Here is a 19,422-nt window from a genome sequence, read left to right on the forward strand (position 1 = left end):
TCCCTAACAGCACCTAATCTTTTATTTGGTTGCTGTTACCCTATCATTAGCATTTCTTACCAGGACAAGAGGTCTGCCTAGTGAAAGAGCTGACATATTTGTGAGGAAATAAAGTTGCAACCAGCGTTACTAATTTCATTTGCAGAAAATTTAGGACTTAGAAGAAGCAAAAAACAAAAAAACAAAAACCCCAAGACAGTCTAAATAGTTTTTAAAAGCTTAGTTACACTCTCACATTTAAAAATACAATGTTACATAAGCTATGCATATGCAAACCACATGTGATTTCCAAATCCATTCCCTCCTCTGTAAATGAAGCAGGGTATACAACCTCTGTGCTCTCTCTCCACCTAACAATTTGATATGAACCCACGCATTATGAACACAGAAACAATTAATTCTAGAAAATGTAACCATCAATCACTGGCATTTAAATGTGTTTATGTATACATATATTTGCATTTTACCCTGAAAAAGCAATAAGTCAAATATTAAAAAGCACATTTGAAGCAAATATTAAAAACGCATGGAAATAAATTGGGAAAGTGACTTTGCCTCTGCTGGTTCACAGTGACATGAAAACCCTTCCAGTTGAGCCAGATCTAGTCCACTAGCCTTCTGTTGCTGATGGTCCTCTGTCTTCCTGAACATTCCTAATCACACTCTCCCATTTCCCACTTTGTTTCTAAGCCTTCTTCTTCAGTTTGTAACTTCATGGGGACACAGTCTGGAATCGAGCAGCTCTTTACACAGTTTTATTATCTCTTGGGAGAAAAGCAACTTTAAAGAGAGAGATGAAACCATACCCTGTAACTTACAAGGCACATTAGGCAGAAACAAAATGATTAACTGAAACCCTCAAACCTGCCTCCAAGAGTACCAGGGAAAGCACAGGAGTGCAAGCAACTTGCTAAACACCCTTTCAACTGAGCACGGTGCAGGCACGTTGAGGGACTAGAATAACCCATAGTGAACTTCGGATGTCACGGGCTGAAAATCCATAGCATGGAACACATGGAACACCCTCACCCCCACCCCCAAATTGCAAAGACAGTCACACCTGCACAGACAACTCTTTTTTCCACCAGTCGTTTCTGAGCATGCCCACCCTCCTTGCTCCCTATGACCACAATACCCCATGCAAAATCTGATCAGGGAGATAGATCTCAGCATTGCCCCCATATCCTAGCTTGGCTGCCCTGCAAAACAGCCTTTTCTCTCTCTGAGAATGGTCTTACCGTTGCCTTGGTGCCTGGTCTTCATGCAACCAGCAATGAGCCCACTTGTTCCACTACAGAGAGACAGAGTTATTCCCCCTCATTCCCTTTATCTTTATTACCAGGGACCTCTTTCTCCTTCTCTATTTCTCTAAACTTGTTGTCTCTTTAAAACTGTTAAAACAATTTTATTAAGTCTAAATACATGAAAAAATGCATCTTTTGGTTTACTACTTATGCAAAAATATTTAATCATTAGTCAATGGGTAGGACTGAGACTGATAAATATTATCCTGTATTTTCTCCTCCTCTGTTGTGCAAGTTTCTGCTACCATTTGGGTACAACACAGGGTACAGCAAAGAGCACTAGAATGGGTCTTAGAAGACCAAATTTGGGATTCCTGTTGAGCTCCTGTTAACTCATTTCACTTGTGCTATGCAAATTTAAGATAGATGCAAATAAACCTATGTATGCACACGTACATGGATATACACACACACAAACTTTGATGTGATCATGTAATCACTACCAATTTCATCCTCTCTTTTTGCTTTATTCAGCATAAATCGATAAAGACTTGTCTTGCCAAAACTTTTACACAAGGCAAGTTGATTTTTTGAGGGTATAGTAACACTGTTTTTCATTTGGCTTTCAAATAATCAATATTAGGAATCAGGGGTGTAGGATATGTGTAATGATGTGCTGTCTGCAGGAGATGTCAGACATATGCTAACCCTCTGCTGTGTAAAGAGATCATCTCTAAATCCCCCTGAGTGACTGTTTAGCTCAAGTTTAGAATCTCTTAAGCTTATATTTGATGCTAAACCAAATAGGCCCTTAGGGAAGAATTAAGAACAAGCCAGACAGTGTAAAACTCTTATTTTGTTAAAGTTGGATAGTATTTGTTGCATTAGGTATAACCAGGCTGATTACTCTGAATAATCTCTGCACACATAGCCCCTGAAACAAAGTGAAGCAGGTACACAGGTGGACCACAGAGATTAAATGCTTTTGTCTTATTATTTGCCATTCAGACGGCTGCCCTTTCAGAAACCAGAATGTAATTCAGATTAATAGACAAGGTCATGCCTCTAAGACCACAGTGAATCAAAATCGGGAGTCGGGGGGAGAGGTGAGGAGCAAATCTTGACCCAAATGCCATGAACTTTCTTTTTGTATTGTCGAGTTTTGGATTTTATCCACAGAAACACTACTATTATTCAAACAATAGGAAATAGAAAAGAGGCATCCGTATTTACAAAACTTTAAGGAAACCAACAACAGCAAGCATTCCTAAGAAACACTGTTTAAACACTAACTCTTTTTTAGGTTGGTATCATGATGACCTAAAATATGTTTCTTCATTTTAGGGAAGCTATTATTTGCGAATATTTTTTTTCTGTTAAAACACAGATTTTGCCTAAATTCTAAGTTGCGTGTGCATGCTCAATTGTGCTGGACTCTTTGTGACCCCAGGGACTGTATCCTGCCAGGCCCTTCTGTCCATGGAGATTCTCCAGACAAGAATACTGGAGTGGTTTGCTGTGCCCTCCTCCAGGGGATCTTGCTGACCCAGGGATCGAAACTGCAACTCTTGCGTCTTCTGCACTGGCAGGCAGATTCTTTACCAACTGCACCACCTGGGAATCCCTAAGTTAAATTCTAAGTTAACAATGCAAATACTTCTCCATAAGGCTAAATGATTTTTGTTTTTAATTAGAGGTTACAAATTCAGTAATGACTTGTACTTATTGCTTTTGTCACTTTTTTTTTTTCAGGGACTCCTTGGAGTTTGTTCTTATAATACTTGGGCTTCCCAGGCAGCACAATGGTAAAGAATTCACCTGCCAAGGCAGGAGCCGCAGAGACACAGTTTCAATGCCTGGGTTGGGAAGATCCTCTGGAGGAGGGCATAGCAACCCACTCCAGTATTCTTGCCTGGAGAATCCCCATGGACAGAGGAGCCTGGTGGGCTACAGTCCATGGGGTTGCATAGAGTGAGACATGACTGAGTGACAAGCACTTCACTTCTGTTTGGACACAGCTCTGCTGGATACTTCAGCAGCTGCCAGGTCTCACCACTGGTTTCAGCTACCACAGTGGGTTTTGTTTGGTAGAGTGCCTGATGAACTATGGATGGAGGTTCATGACATTGTACAGGAGACAGGGATCAAGACCATCCCCATGGAAAAGAAATGCAAAAAAGCAAAAGAGCTGTCTGAGGAGGCCTAACAAATAGCTGTGAAAAGAAGAGAAGTGAAAAGCAAAGGAGAAAAGGAAAGATATAAGCATCTGAATGCAGAGTTCCAAAGAATGGCAAGGAGAAATAAGAAAGTCTTCCTCAGCGATCAATGCAAGGAAATAGAGGAAAACAACAGAATGGGAAAGACTAGAGATCTCTTCAAGAAAATTAGAGATACCAAGGGAACATTTCATGCAAAGATTGGCTTGATAAAGGACAGAAATGGTATGGACCTAACAGAGGCAGAAGATATTAAGAAGAGGTGGCAAGAATACACAGAACTGTACAAAAATGACCTTCATGATCCAGATAATCATGATGGTGTGATCACTCATCTAGAGCCAGACATCCTGGAATGTGAAGTCAAGTGGGCCTTAGAAGCATCACTACGAACAAAGCTAGTAGGGGTGATGGAATTCCAGTTGAGCTATTTCAAATCCTGAAAGATGATGCTGTGAAAGTGCTTTACTCAATATGCCAGCAAATTTGGAAAACTCAGCAGTGGCCACAGGACTGGAAAAGGTCAGTTTTTATTCAATCCCAAAGAAAGGCAATGCCAAAGAATGCTCAAACTACCACACAATCGCACTCATCTCACATGCTAGTAAAGTAATGCTCAAAATTCTCCAAGTCAGGCTTCAGCAATACGTGAACCATGAACTGCCAGATGTTCAAGCTGGTTTTAGAAAAGGCAGAGGAACCAAAGATCAAATTGCCAACATCCACTGGATCATCGAAAAAGCAAGAGAGTTCCAGAAAAACATCTATTTCTGCTTTATTGACTATGCCACAGCCTTTGACTATGTGGATCACAATAAACTGTGGAAAGTTTTGAAAGAGATGGGAATACCAGACCACCTGACCTGCCTCTTGAGAAACCTATATGTAGGTCAGGAAGCAACAGTTAGAACTGGACATGGAACAACAGACTGGGTCCAAATAGGAAAAGGAGTACGTCAAGGCTGCATATTGTCACCCTGCTTATTTAACTTCTATGAAGAGTGCATCATGACAAACACTGGGCTGGAAGAAGCACAAGCTGGAATCAAGATTGCTGGGAGAAATATCAGTAACCTCAGATGTGCAGATGACACCACCCTTATGGCACAAAGTGAAGAGGAACTAAAAAGCCTCTTGATGAAAGTGAAAGAGGAGAGTGAAAATGTTGGCTTAAAGCTCAACATTCAGAAAACGAAGATCATGGTATCTAGTCCCATCACTTCATGGGAAATAGATGGGGAAACAGTGGAAACAGTGCCAGACTTTATTTTTGGGGGCTCCAAAATCACTGAAGATGGTGACTGCAGCCATGAAATTAAAAGATGCATACTCCTTGGAAGGAAAGTTATGACCAACCTAGATAGCATATTGAAGAGCAGAGACATTACTTTGCCAACAAATGTCCATCTAATCAAGGCTATGGTTTTTCCAGTGGTCATGTATGGATGTGAGATTTGAACTGTGAAGAAAGCTGAGTGCTGAAGAATTGATACTTTTGAACCTCGGTGTTGGAGAAGACTCTTGCAAGTCCCTTGGACTGCAAGGAGGTCCAACCAGTCCATCCTAAAGGAGATCAGTCCTGGGTGTTCATTGGAAGGACTGATGCTGAAGCTGAAACTCCAAAACTTCGGCCACCTCATGTGAAGAGTTGACTCATTGGAAAAGACCCTGATGATGGGAGGGATTGGGGGCAGGAAGAGAAGGGGACGACCAAGGATGAGATGGCTGGATGGCATCACCGAGTCGATGCACATGAGTTTGGGTGAACTCCAGGCGTTGGTGATGGACAGGGAGGCCTGGCGTGCTGCAATTCATGGGGTCGCAAAGTGTCGGACATGACTGAGGGACTGAACTGAGGGTCCTGGTTGGGACCTGCTGCCTCCCCTGGGTGCCATGCTGTGTGCACTGGGCACCTGGCCACACTCCTGCTGAGCATGCCAAGCTGCGGCTGCCATTGTCCTGGCCGTGCTCTTGTTCCCTGCCAAGCCATGGTTTCCCACTATCCACTTCTACCTCCTCCACCCAAGACACTCTGTGTCCACGAGTTCTGCATCCATGGGTCAAAATATTACCAAAAAATTTTTTCAAAAATTTCCAAAAAGCAAAACTTGAATTTGCCCCACACCTCATGGCAACTATATATTTACATAGCATTTCCATTGTATTGGGTATTATAAGTAATGGAAAGATGATTTAAATATATGGGAGGAGGTATGTAGGTCATATGCAAATACCACATCATTTTATAAAGGACTTGTGCACCCATGGATTTTGGTATCCAAGGGGTGTTCTGGAACCAGTCTGCTATGGGCACCAAGGATACCGAGCGGTGACTGCACTTCAGGCTTAAACTGGCACATGCTCAGTAGAATGCAGCCTTCCCTAGGGAGAGCAGGAAGAGCATGAGGGGAGAATTTTCCCAAACCTCTTAAACTTACTCATTGTGAACTTCTGTTATAATATATGCAGACTGTTCATTTTTATCCATTGCATGTATCCATTCTTTACTTCTTCACTTCCTTTACTTCTCTGTGCTTCAGTCTCCCCATGTATGAAATGGGGATAATAATAGTATTCAATACATAGGGTTTCTCTGAGGTTTAAATGAGTTAATAACGGTTTCATGCTTAAGAAAGGGCTTATATAGAGTGACTGCTATTTAAGTGTTGGCTGTGATTATCTTCTTAGCTTATTGTAATTCATTTGGTCATATCCTGTATTTCATTAGCTAACTGAATGGTTTTCACAGGTGACCTAAGTTTGTTTTTCCCTTTCTCTTTTTTATTTTTGTCTCCCTACTTCCTATGTGAGGATTTTCCTTTGAAACATCCTTCCTGCTTTTGTTTAGCGCTTTTGCTAGGATTCCTTATGTGGCCGATTTCCCATTCACTTAGAGACTAATGTCATTCAGCTTTTCCTTCCCTTCCTAGGCAAAAATGGAAGGGTAGGAGATGCTTAAGAGTCAAATCAAGGATAAGCCGGATTTGTGACAAGTGAGGCAGGATCCAGAAGACAGGACGTATGAATAAATTATCCCAGAGGTGGAGAGGAGGCGGGGGCGGGGGGAATGAGAGGACTGGTATCCTGTGCTCCTTCCAATTCAGGAACTGTATGAGCCTTTCATGACTTGATGGAGAGTCAGGAAGTGAAGTCCCAGCCCTATTGCTACTCACCGGGTCCCCTGTCATTTCAGCCAGCTCAGAGCACCCTCAGCTGCTGTCACTCTCCAAACGTGACATGCTTCTCAAATCCAGGCCTTTGTGCATCCCTTCCTTCTTCCCCAAATGAGGACCATGTCCCACTTTGGAAAAACAATCCTCTAGCTCCCAACACAGCTCACAGTGTGGTTCTAACTAGCCTCTGTGAAGCCTCCCCTCCACCTCGTCTCCCTCACTGGGGCCCTGTCTGTCTATCCCCACTCTTCCTTCCTGTCACCACCAGCACAGAACTTACTAGGGTCTTCTTGATGAACTGGGCTTATTTCTCCAATTCAAATACGAGCCCTTGGAAGCCCTGGGACTTTGTATCCACAGGCCTGCTCAAGGGCCTGGCACCTGGTAACCAAACCAAACCAATGGTGATTCCATGAGAGACTGAATGTCAGCAGACAGAGGAGAGAAAAGTTGATAAGAGGTGGGATTGTCCATGTGTAAAGAGTGAGGGGCTGTCGGAAGTAAAGCTCCTTGTAAGCCTAGGACAGTAAAATGCTGCCACATTGTAAGAAGTTAGGGAGAACAGCGGGAACAAGAAATTGTTAGGAAGGATTCAACGTCCACCTCCTGTGAATGAGCCACTTGATGGGGCTGCACCCCGAACCCCCGTCTATCTAGCTGGTTCAGCTAGGGCTGCTACGCCTCACCCTCATGACTGGACAGGCCTGAGGTCAGGTTCACGGCTCCCTGTTCACCCTTCCTGACTATGCAACTGGCTATTCCCAGGAGGGTGAGGGGTGCTGAGAATGGGGCAGGCTGCAAGCATATCAAGTGCTGTGGGCAGGAAGAGCCAGTTAACCTCGCTTCATTCTGAGGGCTTCTTTCTCCATCTCTGCACTCTGTCCTTCACGTGCTGCCTGCTCTCAGCAGTGGCTTCAGAGCCTTCAGACCTGGGGGCCCAAAGCTCAATGCTCCTACATGTGGAGTGCTCCTACCTGCGGAGTGCTCCTACCTGTGGAGTGCTCCTACCGAAGCTCAGTGCTCCTACCTGTGGAGTGCTCCTACCGAAGCCCAGTGCTCCTAGCTGTGGAGTGCTCCTACCTGCCCCAGCTCCAGGCCTCAAGTCCATGCGGCCCGTCAGTCTCAGTAGGGCCTGTGGAAGCTACTTGATTTACAGTCACAGACTGTGCTCCATAGTTAGACTTCCCCTGCAGCCCTCTCCCAGTTGTCAGATCCCGTCTTTGGAAGTGCTGAGCCCTTGGGTACCTTTTCCAAGTCAGTGAATTACTTGCCCTGAGTTCCACATTCACTCTGTTGAGAAAATGGGACCCTGTAACTGCTGAAGGCGGGGAGACTTCTAGAAAGTGGTGCAAGGGCAGACCTCCCACTTTTCGGCCTAGGGAGGAAACGTGGATGATGGCCTACTATGTGCTGGGACAAGGCAGGGCCCCGCCCTGTCCCAACAGAAAGGTCTCTTCCTTCCTCACGGAGGTGGCTGGAGGAGGCGAGTGGCTTTCTTTCACTCATTCCGAAGGGCCGCAGAAAGGCAAACCCATCCAAGGAGCAAGCCAATGTTCCATTTGTTCCAGAAGAGAATGCGTGGGACTCGGTGGATGAAACCTGCGCTCAGGGCCGCGCCCCCGCCCCGGCCCCCCCGGGCACCGGGTGCAGGTGGAGGGCTTGCTCCGTTTCCTCCTTCCCTTGGCCCTGGGCAGCAGATTGGCTCTCGTCTTCAGTCTCAGGGTCGGGATCCCTCTGACTCACCTCCTGCTCTGCCCTGGAGGGTGTTACCAGAGCATTCCACCAGCCTGACCTCAGCAGCCACCCGGGACCCGCCCGCTGCCCGGGCACCGGGCGCGGCTTCCCGAGCCTCCCACCTGCCTCCCCGCCCGCCCCCCTTGCTCTGAGTAGGCACCTTTCCTGGGAGCTGGCCCGTCGCGCCTTCCCGGAGGCCTCGGCCCGTCCACACGGAGGAGGGGAGGAGGCGAGACTTTGTGCAGAGCCGTGCAGCGATCATTTGTGGAACAAGAGGACTCCTTCTGGGTCCCAGGGCAGCCGCTGGCGCAGAGGCTGCCATGGGACCCTCCTCTTCAGCCAGGCTGGGAAAGACACGGGAAAGCCAAGGACACCGTGGGGAAGAGGGTGGGGGTGGGGCAGTGGGTGTAGGTGCTATGAATGTTTCTTCTCCATCTTCAGGGGTCCTTGTGGAAAATTCCAGTTCAGGTGTGAAAAAAAAAAAAGAGCCCTCAGCGGGGGAGCCACAGAAAAGAGTAGATTGGCCCCAAAGACATAATGAAAGCTCGTGGTTCAGATGAAACTTTCAAAGAAAGCCGAAGATTTAGGCCTCTGCTGAGTCCACTGTAACCAGGTGATGTGGTGACTTTGAGGCCCTTCAGCTTTCCTCTTAAAAAAAAAACTTTTGTTTATTTTTTTAACTCTTGGCTTTGCTGTGCACCTGTGGGATCTTAGTTTCCCTACCAGGGATTCAACCTACACCCCTGTGTTGGAAGTTTGGAGTCTTAACCACTGGACTGCCAGGGAGGTCCCTCCTTTTTTTAAAATGGAGTTAATGGTATCCCCTGCCATCACTCATAAGACCATAAAGGAACATAAGCATTTAGATGGTGGTGGCATTATAATAAAAAAAAAAAAAAAAATCACTAGAGCTCAGTTATGCCAAAGTAGGGCATGGCGTACCTAGGAAAGACCCAAGTGGAGAAATTCCTATCTGGGTTTTAACTACTGGGTTAGGGTTTCAGGTCTGAGCTCTGCTTGGTAGACAGACTCAGAAAGGAATTAAATGGTGTCCCCTGCGGGCTGACCACCTCAACAGTGGATGTAGATCAGCTGGGAGATTCTTTCAGATGGGGGACCTCTCAGGGCAGTATTTTAACAAGTGGCACTGTCTCCCCACTCATGGAAGGTGAAAATCAAGAGAAAGCCAAAGAGGCTAAGCGAGAAAGGTAATGTGAGGAGAGGAACTAAGAAAGACCTGATGTTGAGTGCAGAGGGACTCAGTGTAAGGAGAAAATGAATGTTAAGGGTTCAATGAGTCTCTCCTTTCAGCCATCTTGAGAAACCTTTAAACTCTTAGAAAAATACCTCAGCTAAACACAAAGACTGTAGATAAATATTCCAAGGAATGACGGTGAGAAGGAGAACAGGATAGAGGCTCCGATTTCGTGACAAACTGCCAGTAGTGGCTGTAGAGGATCTTACTCATTCATACATTTTAATAACTCTAATCATGAGTTAAAAGAATGGTTGTATCCGGTCATTAACAGCTTATCATGAACCATCTCATAGCTCCCAAGACAAGGCCCTCAGAGCACCTACAAGGCACAGATAAAGCCGACTCAAATGTTACCCCAGGACCGTGAACTGCAGGGAGAGCTCCAGCCCAAAACAGCCAGATTCTGATTTCCCATCAGTGTCCCTCTGATGAGAGTGGTTCAGGAAGCCAGGAAGGCTTGTCCTTTGCACAGTCCTCAGCTGAGTTTGGCTGGTACTTAAAGACAGTAGTCATGTCCAGTGCCTTTTCCGGTTGAGTGAGCCAGTTGTCCAAGAGACAGACCCCAACATACCACTGGACTGTCTAAAGGAAGAATCATGGTTAAAATTTGACAGGAAAAATAAATTGGTGAATTCCCAGGCTAAATGTCCAGGTACTGTGCTGGGCCTGCACTAATAATAAAGTTCCTAACATCTGTGAAAGGACGGAAACCTTGACTACTTACCAAACAGACGAGGTCATCATTTGTTTATTCAAGGGGAAATAGCCTCCCGAGAACCAGAAAACTGGAAAAGACATCACAGATTATCTTCTAAGGTAACCTGTGGGCTAAATTTTTCCCCGAAAGATTTTAAATGGATTGATTACTAAAAAATACATATATTTGTAAGTGATTACTAATAGTGAGGTGGGGCTTGAGAAACAGAGAAAGAAAAATTGTAGTTAAAAAAAATTTTTTTGGTATGGGCCATTTTTAGTCTTTATTGAATTTGTCACAGTATTTTTTTTCTGTTCTATGTTTTGGGGGATCTTAGTTCCCCCGCCAGGGACCAACCTGTACCCCCTGCATTGGAAGGTGAAATCTTTAAAACTGGACCACCAGGGAAGTCCTCCGAAAGCTATAGTTTTAACCAGGCTTTAAGAAACTGCAAATATAAAGAGAGAAAGTAGATTTGGAGTTACCCAGCCTTGGGTGGAACAAGGGCTTCAGAAGTGATGGCTAACATGGGAATATCTTTGAAAGTGAAAGTGGCTCAGTCATGTCTGACTCGTTGCGACCCCATGGACTACACACTCCATGGAATTCTCCAGGCCAGAACCCTGGAGTGGGTAGCCTTTCCCTTCTCCAGGGGATCTTTCCAACCCAGGGACAGAACCCTGCCCACATTGCAGGCAGATTCTTTACCAGCTGAGCTAACAGGGAAGCCCTATAGGAGTATGTTTATGGAATAATAAAAACGTTGTAAAATTGATTGTGGTGATGGCTGCAAAATTATGGATTTACTAAAAGTTACCCAGGTGGCGCTAGTGGTAAAGAACCCGCCTGCCAGTGCAGCAGACTTAAGAGACGGGTTCGATGCCTGGGTCGGGAAGATCCCCTGGAGGAGGGAATGGCAACCCACTCCAGTATTATTGCCTGGGAAATCCCATGGACAGAGGAGCCTGGCAGGCTACAGTCCAGGGGGTTGCAAACAGTCGGACATGACTGAAGCAACTTAGCATGCATGCACATTGAACTGTACACTCTACGTGGGGGAATAGCATGGTATGTGAATTATATTTTAATAAAGTTTTTTTTAAAAAGTAAAACATTCGTATGATAATTATTTTGCTTCAAGACTGGGGATCTAAAGGGCTAAAAGGAGTGCAGCAGCACTTCCCAAACTTTAACGCACAGATGATGTGGGAATCTTGTTAAAATGCAGTATCTGATTCAGTAGGTTCTGGGTGGAGCATGAGATTCTGCATTTGTAGCAAATTCCCAGGAATGCAGATGCTGCTGCCCTGTGAGTCACGTTTTGAAGGATATAAGAAATGTAGTGATGTAGGAGACTCGGGCTCCATCCCTGAATCAGGAAGATCCTCTGGAGGAGGGAATGGCAACATACTCCAGTATTCTTGCCTGGGGAATCCCATGGACAGAGAAGCCTGGTGGGCTACAGTCCATGGGTCGAAAAGAGTGGGACATGACTGAGCATATACACATGCACAAAGTCATTCTCCTTGAAGAATCTGAACAAGAAGCGGCAAGACAAGGTGCCTAGAAAACTACTGATTTTAAAAAGATGTGTTTGAAAGAGGTATGCAAACTTTAAATGCTATATTTTTTATATACACAATTATCCAAGTTCCAGCCCTTTGAATGCTCTAAGAAAATAACCATAACTTTTTTCAAGCCCTGACTCAGAACTAACTTATTTTGCCATCATTGCCTGATCATCCCTGTCCTAAGCCCATAATCCTTTCTTGGCTTCTATCAGTCTCAGGGATAAAAGTCATAGGACATGGTCGCGTCTTTGAACTCTGTTTCCCACCGCCTCCTCCCCCCGCCCCAAATGGCTACCCTGTTCCTTATAAGAATGCTGGATAGGTGAGTGGGCATCTCACCTGGATTTAAAAGTGACTTTGGGGAACTTTCTGAGATTATCATAGATTTTAGTAGCTGAATAGTGCCATACATTTTTATCAATCAAAAAAGCAATGACTTGAGGACATTACTTAAGCTCAGGGCATCCAATGGGGATCCCATTACAGCTCAGTGATGGACAGAGAGAAAAAGTGATTTCCCACCCAGGACTGTGGCAGGTAGATCTTGTGCTTCGTTGACTTTTTTTGAGGGGGTCACTTTGCACAGCATGCCCAATCTTAGTTCCCCAGCCAGGGATCGGAGCCGTGTCCCCTGCAGTGGAAGCGAAGAGTCCTAACCACTGAACTGCCAGGGAAGTTCCTCATTGACTTTTTTTAATGCAGATAAATTTTCTGAGGAGATCTATGGATGCAAGGGTGAGTTAAATAGGAGATGGATGTGTTTCTACCTCTTGTGCATTCTTATATATATATACATCTATATATGTATATATATATATATATATATATAATTTTATTTATTTATTTATTTTGGGCTGTGCTGGGTCTCCTTTGCTTCATGGGCTTTTCTCTAGTTGCCACAAATGGAGGCTACTCTTTGTTGCAGGATGTGGGCTTCTCACTGAGGTGGCTTCTCCTATTGCAGAGCACAGGCTCTGAGGCATGCAGGCTTCGGTAGTTGCAGCTTGTGGACTCAGTGGGTATGGTTCCCAGGCTCCAGAGCACAGGCTCAATAGTTGTGGCACATGGGCTTAGTTGCTCTGTGGCACCTGGGATCTTCCCAGATCAGGGCTCGAACCCAGGTCTCCTGCATTGGCAGGTGGATTCTTTACCACTAAGCCACCAGGGAAGCCCCTATGTGTTCTTTGAAAAAAGAAAAAAAATCTAATTTTAGCATCCTGCAAGATCCTAGATTTTGCCAAGAGCTGGACATTATCAACTCAGAGGTTTTATGATCTCTAAAATGGCACACCTGGGAGCCTCTGCCCACTTTGGAGATCTTCAGTTCTTCTTAGGTCCTTTGTATTAACTTCCTCTGACCTTTCTGGATGAGGGGAGCTGGGGAAAGGCATGGCACCCACAATCCGCCTAGCTACAGCCAGAAAGAGTGTCTTGCAGTCAGCCCCTGACTCCGGATGCAGAGAAGATAGTCATTCTCAGCCAAAGCAAACACTTCCCCATCTGGGAGACCCACCGAGTGACAAGCAGCGTCTGATGTAGACATCACTCCCCCATACCCCCTCCCTGAGAGCTATTTGTCTGGAGGCTTTGGGGGGAGAGGAAAGAAGCCTGTCTGCCAAGATGTCATGCTATCACATTTTCGCTTCCTGCAATGTGATCCTCATGGGTTTGGGTAGAAGCGATTTCCCTGGCACTTTCAAAGGAAAGTTGCTTCTGAAACCAGATTCTTCCTGCCAGAGCCCTGACATGCCCTTATTAAGACCGATGAAATAATCTGCTGAGAATTGAACTCACAGACCCTTCTGACCAGAAATGAACAGAAACCCAGGCAGAGATCTGAACTCCACTGAGCTTAGCTGTCAGGGATGCCAGGCAAGGTTTTCGAGCAGGCTAGGTTCATGAGGTTTATGGAGTCTTTTTCCAAGAAAGACTGAGAAATTGTTTTGGAAAACTGAATTCCTGTTCTAAGAACATCACATTGAGAAGCAACTCAAAAGGAAGGCACCCTTGGGCCATTGCCAAGAAATAGAGTGTGTCTTAAAGCTGGTCCAACTTTGGGGAAACCTGAACAGAACACTACATCAAGGAAATTTTTGCTCAAGTGTATTCATTAAAAAAAAAAAATCACTGATGAACTTTTTTTTTAAACTGGAGTATAGTTGTTCTATGGGGATCCCCAAGTGACTCTAGTGGTAAAGAACCTCTCTGCAATGGAGAGATGCAAAGGAGATGTGGGTTCGATCCCTGGATCAGGAAGATCCCCTGGAGAAGGAAATGGCAACCCACTCCAGTATTCTTGCCTAGAGAATCTCACAGACAGAAGAGCCTGGCAAGCTACAGTCCATACGGTTGCAAAGAGTCTAACACAACTGAAGTGACCTAGCACACACGCATGCATACATAATTGACTTACAGCTGTGTTCCTGCTGTACAGCAAAGTGAATCAGCTATATGTATACATACATCCCCTCTTCCTTGCTTTTCCTTACCATTTAGGTCACCACAGAGCATTGAGTAGAGTTCCCTGTGTAATACAGTAGGTTCTCATTAGCTATTTGTTTTATGCATAGTAGTGTGTATATGCCAATCCAATCTCCCAGTCCATCCTACCTCTTTCCCCTCTTGGAATCCATAAATTTGTCCAACCACTCTGGAAAACAGTATGGAAGTTCCTTTAAGAACTAAAAGTAGAACTACCACAAACAAATGATTTGTAAACTTATGTACACTTACGAATTCAGGTGGTTCTCATTAAATTTCATCCTACATTTTCCCTAAGCATTGAAGAACAGTGCACTCCACACCCAAGTCCCATGAAATTCTTTATTGCAAGGAACTCAGTGAATGCACTGCCTGGAGTCCTGCTAAGATGCCACGTGTCCAACCTTGCAGCCCTGACTCACCTAGGCTGAGTCCCATTTCAGAGGTTCGGTGCTGGGCATATTGGGACAGCCACGTTAGACACCTTCCGTGCCATCGAGCTGGCATCTCAGTGACATTCAGACTCAGCCTTGAACTCTCTCAATGCAGGGTGAACAATAAGCAGCTTGAGCAGTGTGAAGCTTGTGCTTCCTTTCTGCCCATGGAGCCTTGGTTCGGGGCACGAGATAGAATTTGGTGTTTGGAGCCTTCTCGCTGAGAAACCACACTGCTCTCTCTGACCAGTTGTCCTGCCTGGGGCTGGGTGCCAGGTTGACAAGCCCGAGGGAGGAAGACGCCTCAGGAGAGGGAATGTGAAGTCACAGTCATTTCAATGCGAGTATCTGCCTGGGACATTCCCCATGTCACCCCCTCTCCCCCTCCCCTTCCCCGGCCTCAGTGCAGGGGAGGGGTTGGAGCGTGGCAACCTCAGGGCTGAGCAGAAGGTGGGGGAGATAGAATGCTCTTCCTCTGGGGGTGCTGTCATTCTGGGAGTGCATCTAAGGTAATTCAATGGAGAACGGTGCTCACAAAACTCGTGTGCATCTGTTACAGCCCACCGCATTCCTACACATTTTAGAGAGACAGATAGTGTTGGCTTGACATGCCTGAGAAACTGTAAAATGTTGCTCTGAATTCAATTTTGGATATTAGTTGTGGAGCTCACTATAGGCACTGTTGAAGTGGAAAAACAGAAAGACCCTTAGGTGTAAAAGACAGAGGCTTTGGGGGTCCCTGTGTGAATTGGGGTGTGCTGTTTTTCAGGAATGTGGGTGAGAGAATGCTGGGTTTGACCACAGAAGACGTGGCTCCAGCCTGGGTGCTGTCACTCCCCAGCCATAAGTACTCTCCGGCAGGTCACCTAGTCTCTCTAAACTCTCTGTGCTTTGACCTTGCAGATCCTGAACCACTGGTGAGCGCTGGCATGCAACGAGGCTCGTGAAGGTGCTTTGCTAGCTGTACGGCCTTGGATGATGAGTGGGGTATCGCTTCTCATAAGCAGCGGTCCCAGTCATCCACTGTAAACCATGCATTGTCCTCAATACCATCAACATATTGGTTAAGCACTGACTGTGTACAATACAAAGGGCTGGGGTCGTTTGAGACATGGTTGATGTACTCAGGGGGCTCAGGGTCTACTTAGTGACAATGAATACACTCCATCATCATTCTTATTATAGTGAGGGAAAAATAGGACCCGCCTCTCCAAGAGGGAGCCAGGAGCGAGTCAAGAATACAGAGTCAAGGGTGACCTCCAGATGGAGTGAGGGCAGAGGTGAGATGGAAGCTAGCTTTCATGGGTGGGATAAGGCTTGAGCTGAATGTTGAAGGACAACCAGGGTGCTGATGGGTCCCCAGGAAATTTGTGACCACACAATGATGCTTGGTGGAGATGGAAGTTATGCAGTCTAGATCCCAGTCCTGCTCTACATTTCACCTATCAGTTCACCTTTCCAGACCTTCAATTCAGTTCAGTTCAGTTGCTCAGTCGTGTCCAACTCCTTGTGACCCCACAGACTCCAGCACACCAGGCTTCCCTGTCCATCACCAACTCCCGGAGCTGACTCAAACTCATGTCCATTGAGTCGGTGATGCCGAAATGATCCAAGCATTTCATCCTCTGTCGTCCCCTTCTCCCTGCGCCTTGAGTCATTCCCAGCATCAGGGTCTTTTCAAATGAATCAGTTCTTCACATCAGGTGGGCAAAGTATGAAGTTTCAGCTTCGGCATCAGTCCTTCCAATGAATATTCAGGACTGATTTCCTTTAGGATGGACTAGTTGGATCTCATTGCAGTCCAAGAGACTCTCAAGAGTTTTCTCCAATACTACAGTTCAAAAACATCAGTTCTTTGGTGCTCAGCTTTCTTTATAGTCCAACTCTCACATCCATACGTGACTACTGGGAAAACCAAAGCTTTGACTAGACAGACCTTTGTTGGCAAAGTAATGTCTCTGCTTTTTAATATGCTGTCTAGGTTGATCATAGCTTTTCTTCCAAGGAGCAAGCATTTTTTAATTTCATGGCTGCAGTCACCATCTGCAGTAATTTTGAATCCCCCCAAAATAAAGTCTCTCACTGTTTCCATTGTTTCCTCATCTATTTGTCATGAAGTGATGGGACAAGATGGAATGCAGAGTTCCAAAGAATAGCAAGGAGAGATAAAAAAGCCTTCCTCAGTGATCAATGCAAAGAAATAGAGGAAAACAATAGAATGGGAAAGACTAGAGATCTCTTGCAGACCTTGATCCCCTCTTAATATGTAGATTTCCTGTCTTGATTCCTACATATATCAGATGAGTGTTGTACCAAAGCAAAATGATATTTCAAACACAAAGACTTGAAGCCTTTTGGAAGAGTGAATGAGGTAAACAAAGAGACTATTATTATGTCACTCATACTTTTTCAATATTTTCATTAGACAGCAAACTAGAGACTTCTGTTTATACAACCCAGGGAGTCCTCGAGTGAAAGGTTGCCTGGATAAAGGCATTCCTTTCTCAGTGCTCAGACCACAGAGGTGTGTGAGTGAAAGCTGAACAAAGAACCTGGATTACTTGCCCAGTTTCTGTTCACTAAGCCTCATGGTGTCCACTTACAGACACACTGATAGCAAACAGAGCCCCGGGGTAGCGTTCCCAGGGCTTGTGGTCTGCTCTTCCCAGCATCACTCCAGGGACATTAAGTGTCGCTGTTCTTCAGCCTTGCTTTCCCTTCATGGTAGTGTTGGAGGTACTACAGAAGAGAAATTCCAGACCTTCCAGGGTTTGTCCCCTAGAAGGTGATAATCCCTACTCTCCAGCAAACTGCTCCCGGAGAGGAACTCCTAGAGAAAGCCCTTTTGTGGGAGCACTTGTGAGCTGGATTTGCTCAACAATGCTTATCCTACCCAAGGGGTAGCAACCTCCACATCACAATGCCCTTGGTTTTCTTCATTCCAATGCTTTCTCTGATGGTCTGTTGCCTTTTCAGAGTTGAAAAGAGGGGGTGCTGCCCAGCGATCAGGGATTAGGCAGGGCTCAGCAGCTGGCTTGGGGCCTTCTGCAGGATGAGGGCTGCAAACAAACACGTGATTCATAGCTGAGGGGAGGCTGCCAGCTCCAGCTGCCAGGGTATGATTGGCACTGGTCAAGAAGGTGCTCTCTGCTCTGTGCCCTTGTGTGTCTTCTGCGCTGGAAACACAGCTCCCCACCCCCAGCTTCTCTCTCCGATTTCTTGTCTCCACGTGGAGCTGTTCAACTGGATGGAACAGCCAGCAAAACCCTTCATTCTGTCCATATTCAATCTGGTACTTGAAACGACTCATGCTGAACTCAGTCAAGACCAATAGTATCAGGCTCCTTTTGTTGAAGCGTTAACTCTAAGTTCTACAAACAATTTCCACAAGTGGAGTTCTGTTGCTTACATGGCACTGTCTACTGTCAGGGAAAAGCCACGGAAAGGCCAAGCCACAGAGCAGCACCATCTTTTCCCTCCTTGAACACTCTTTCTGGAAGATCATCCCGGGAGTGTTCTCCTCTGAGACCTGGCTATAGTAAGGTAAGGGCTTAAGGCAGAGCTTATCAAAGAAGTGTTGGGTTCTAAGTGCAAGAACCAGCAGTACCACTCCACAGAGGAGTGAGGGTGAAGGATAAAATTCACCATTAAACTTAGGGCTCTGCTGACTGCAGGTGGTTTGGGGCAAACCTCAGGATTTCTATCTGGGACTAAAAACAGTTCATATCTCGCCATGGAAATGAAATCGGTTGAACTGAGGAGCTATAGTCCTAAGAGATCATTAAAACTTTGGGGGATGAACACTCTTCTAGCTGTGCAAATGATGCTTTTAAATACTTGGGTAGAAGGTGATGAAACCCTGTGAATTCTCTGAGTCGAGTGAGAGATCAAGTTGCCTCCCCACTTTAAGAAAGCTTCTGGGGGGCTTCCCAGTGGCTCAAGGGTAAAGAATCTGCCTGCCAAGCAGGAGATGCGAGTTCAGTCCCTGGGTTGGAAGATTCCCTGGAGAGGGAAATGGCAAACCACTCTAGTACTCTTGCCTGGGAAATCCCATGGACAGAGGAGCCTGGTGAGCTACCATCATAAGGTCACAAAAGAGTCAGACAGGACTTAGCGACTGAACGACGACAATGAAGCCGAAGACTGGGAATCCTTGAAAGACCCTAAGAAGTTTCTATCAGTCTGGGAACACAAGTGTTACCTACAGTGTGAAGACATAAACATCTGTTGAATATGTGTCTGTAAATATCATGATTAGTAAAACTTCAAACATTTTCATAAAACAAAGCAAGCTTCTGTAAACACACTGCTAAGATAGAAAAGCGAAACAGTCTTTTATCGCCAGTCTACTAACTTATGTGTGAGACAAAAGAAATATATTTGCCTCTGCGCATCTGTGTTCATGGCACACAGGAAGGATAAAGAAGAAATCATCGAGTTTGGGGACTGCAACAGATGGGCGGGAGCAGGTTAGAAAGGATGGAGAGACGGTGACAGGGGCTGGAGTGGGGGGTGATACTTCTCTGAGTATCTCTTTTTGAATAGTTTGGGCTTTTGGTGCCATGTTATGGTTTACATTTCCCAAATAAATAAAACCAGTAAGACTCAGGGGTA

Source organism: Bos indicus, chromosome 27 (genome assembly GCF_029378745.1).
Source record: "Bos indicus isolate NIAB-ARS_2022 breed Sahiwal x Tharparkar chromosome 27, NIAB-ARS_B.indTharparkar_mat_pri_1.0, whole genome shotgun sequence".
In the NCBI taxonomy this organism is placed as follows: domain Eukaryota; kingdom Metazoa; phylum Chordata; class Mammalia; order Artiodactyla; family Bovidae; genus Bos; species Bos indicus.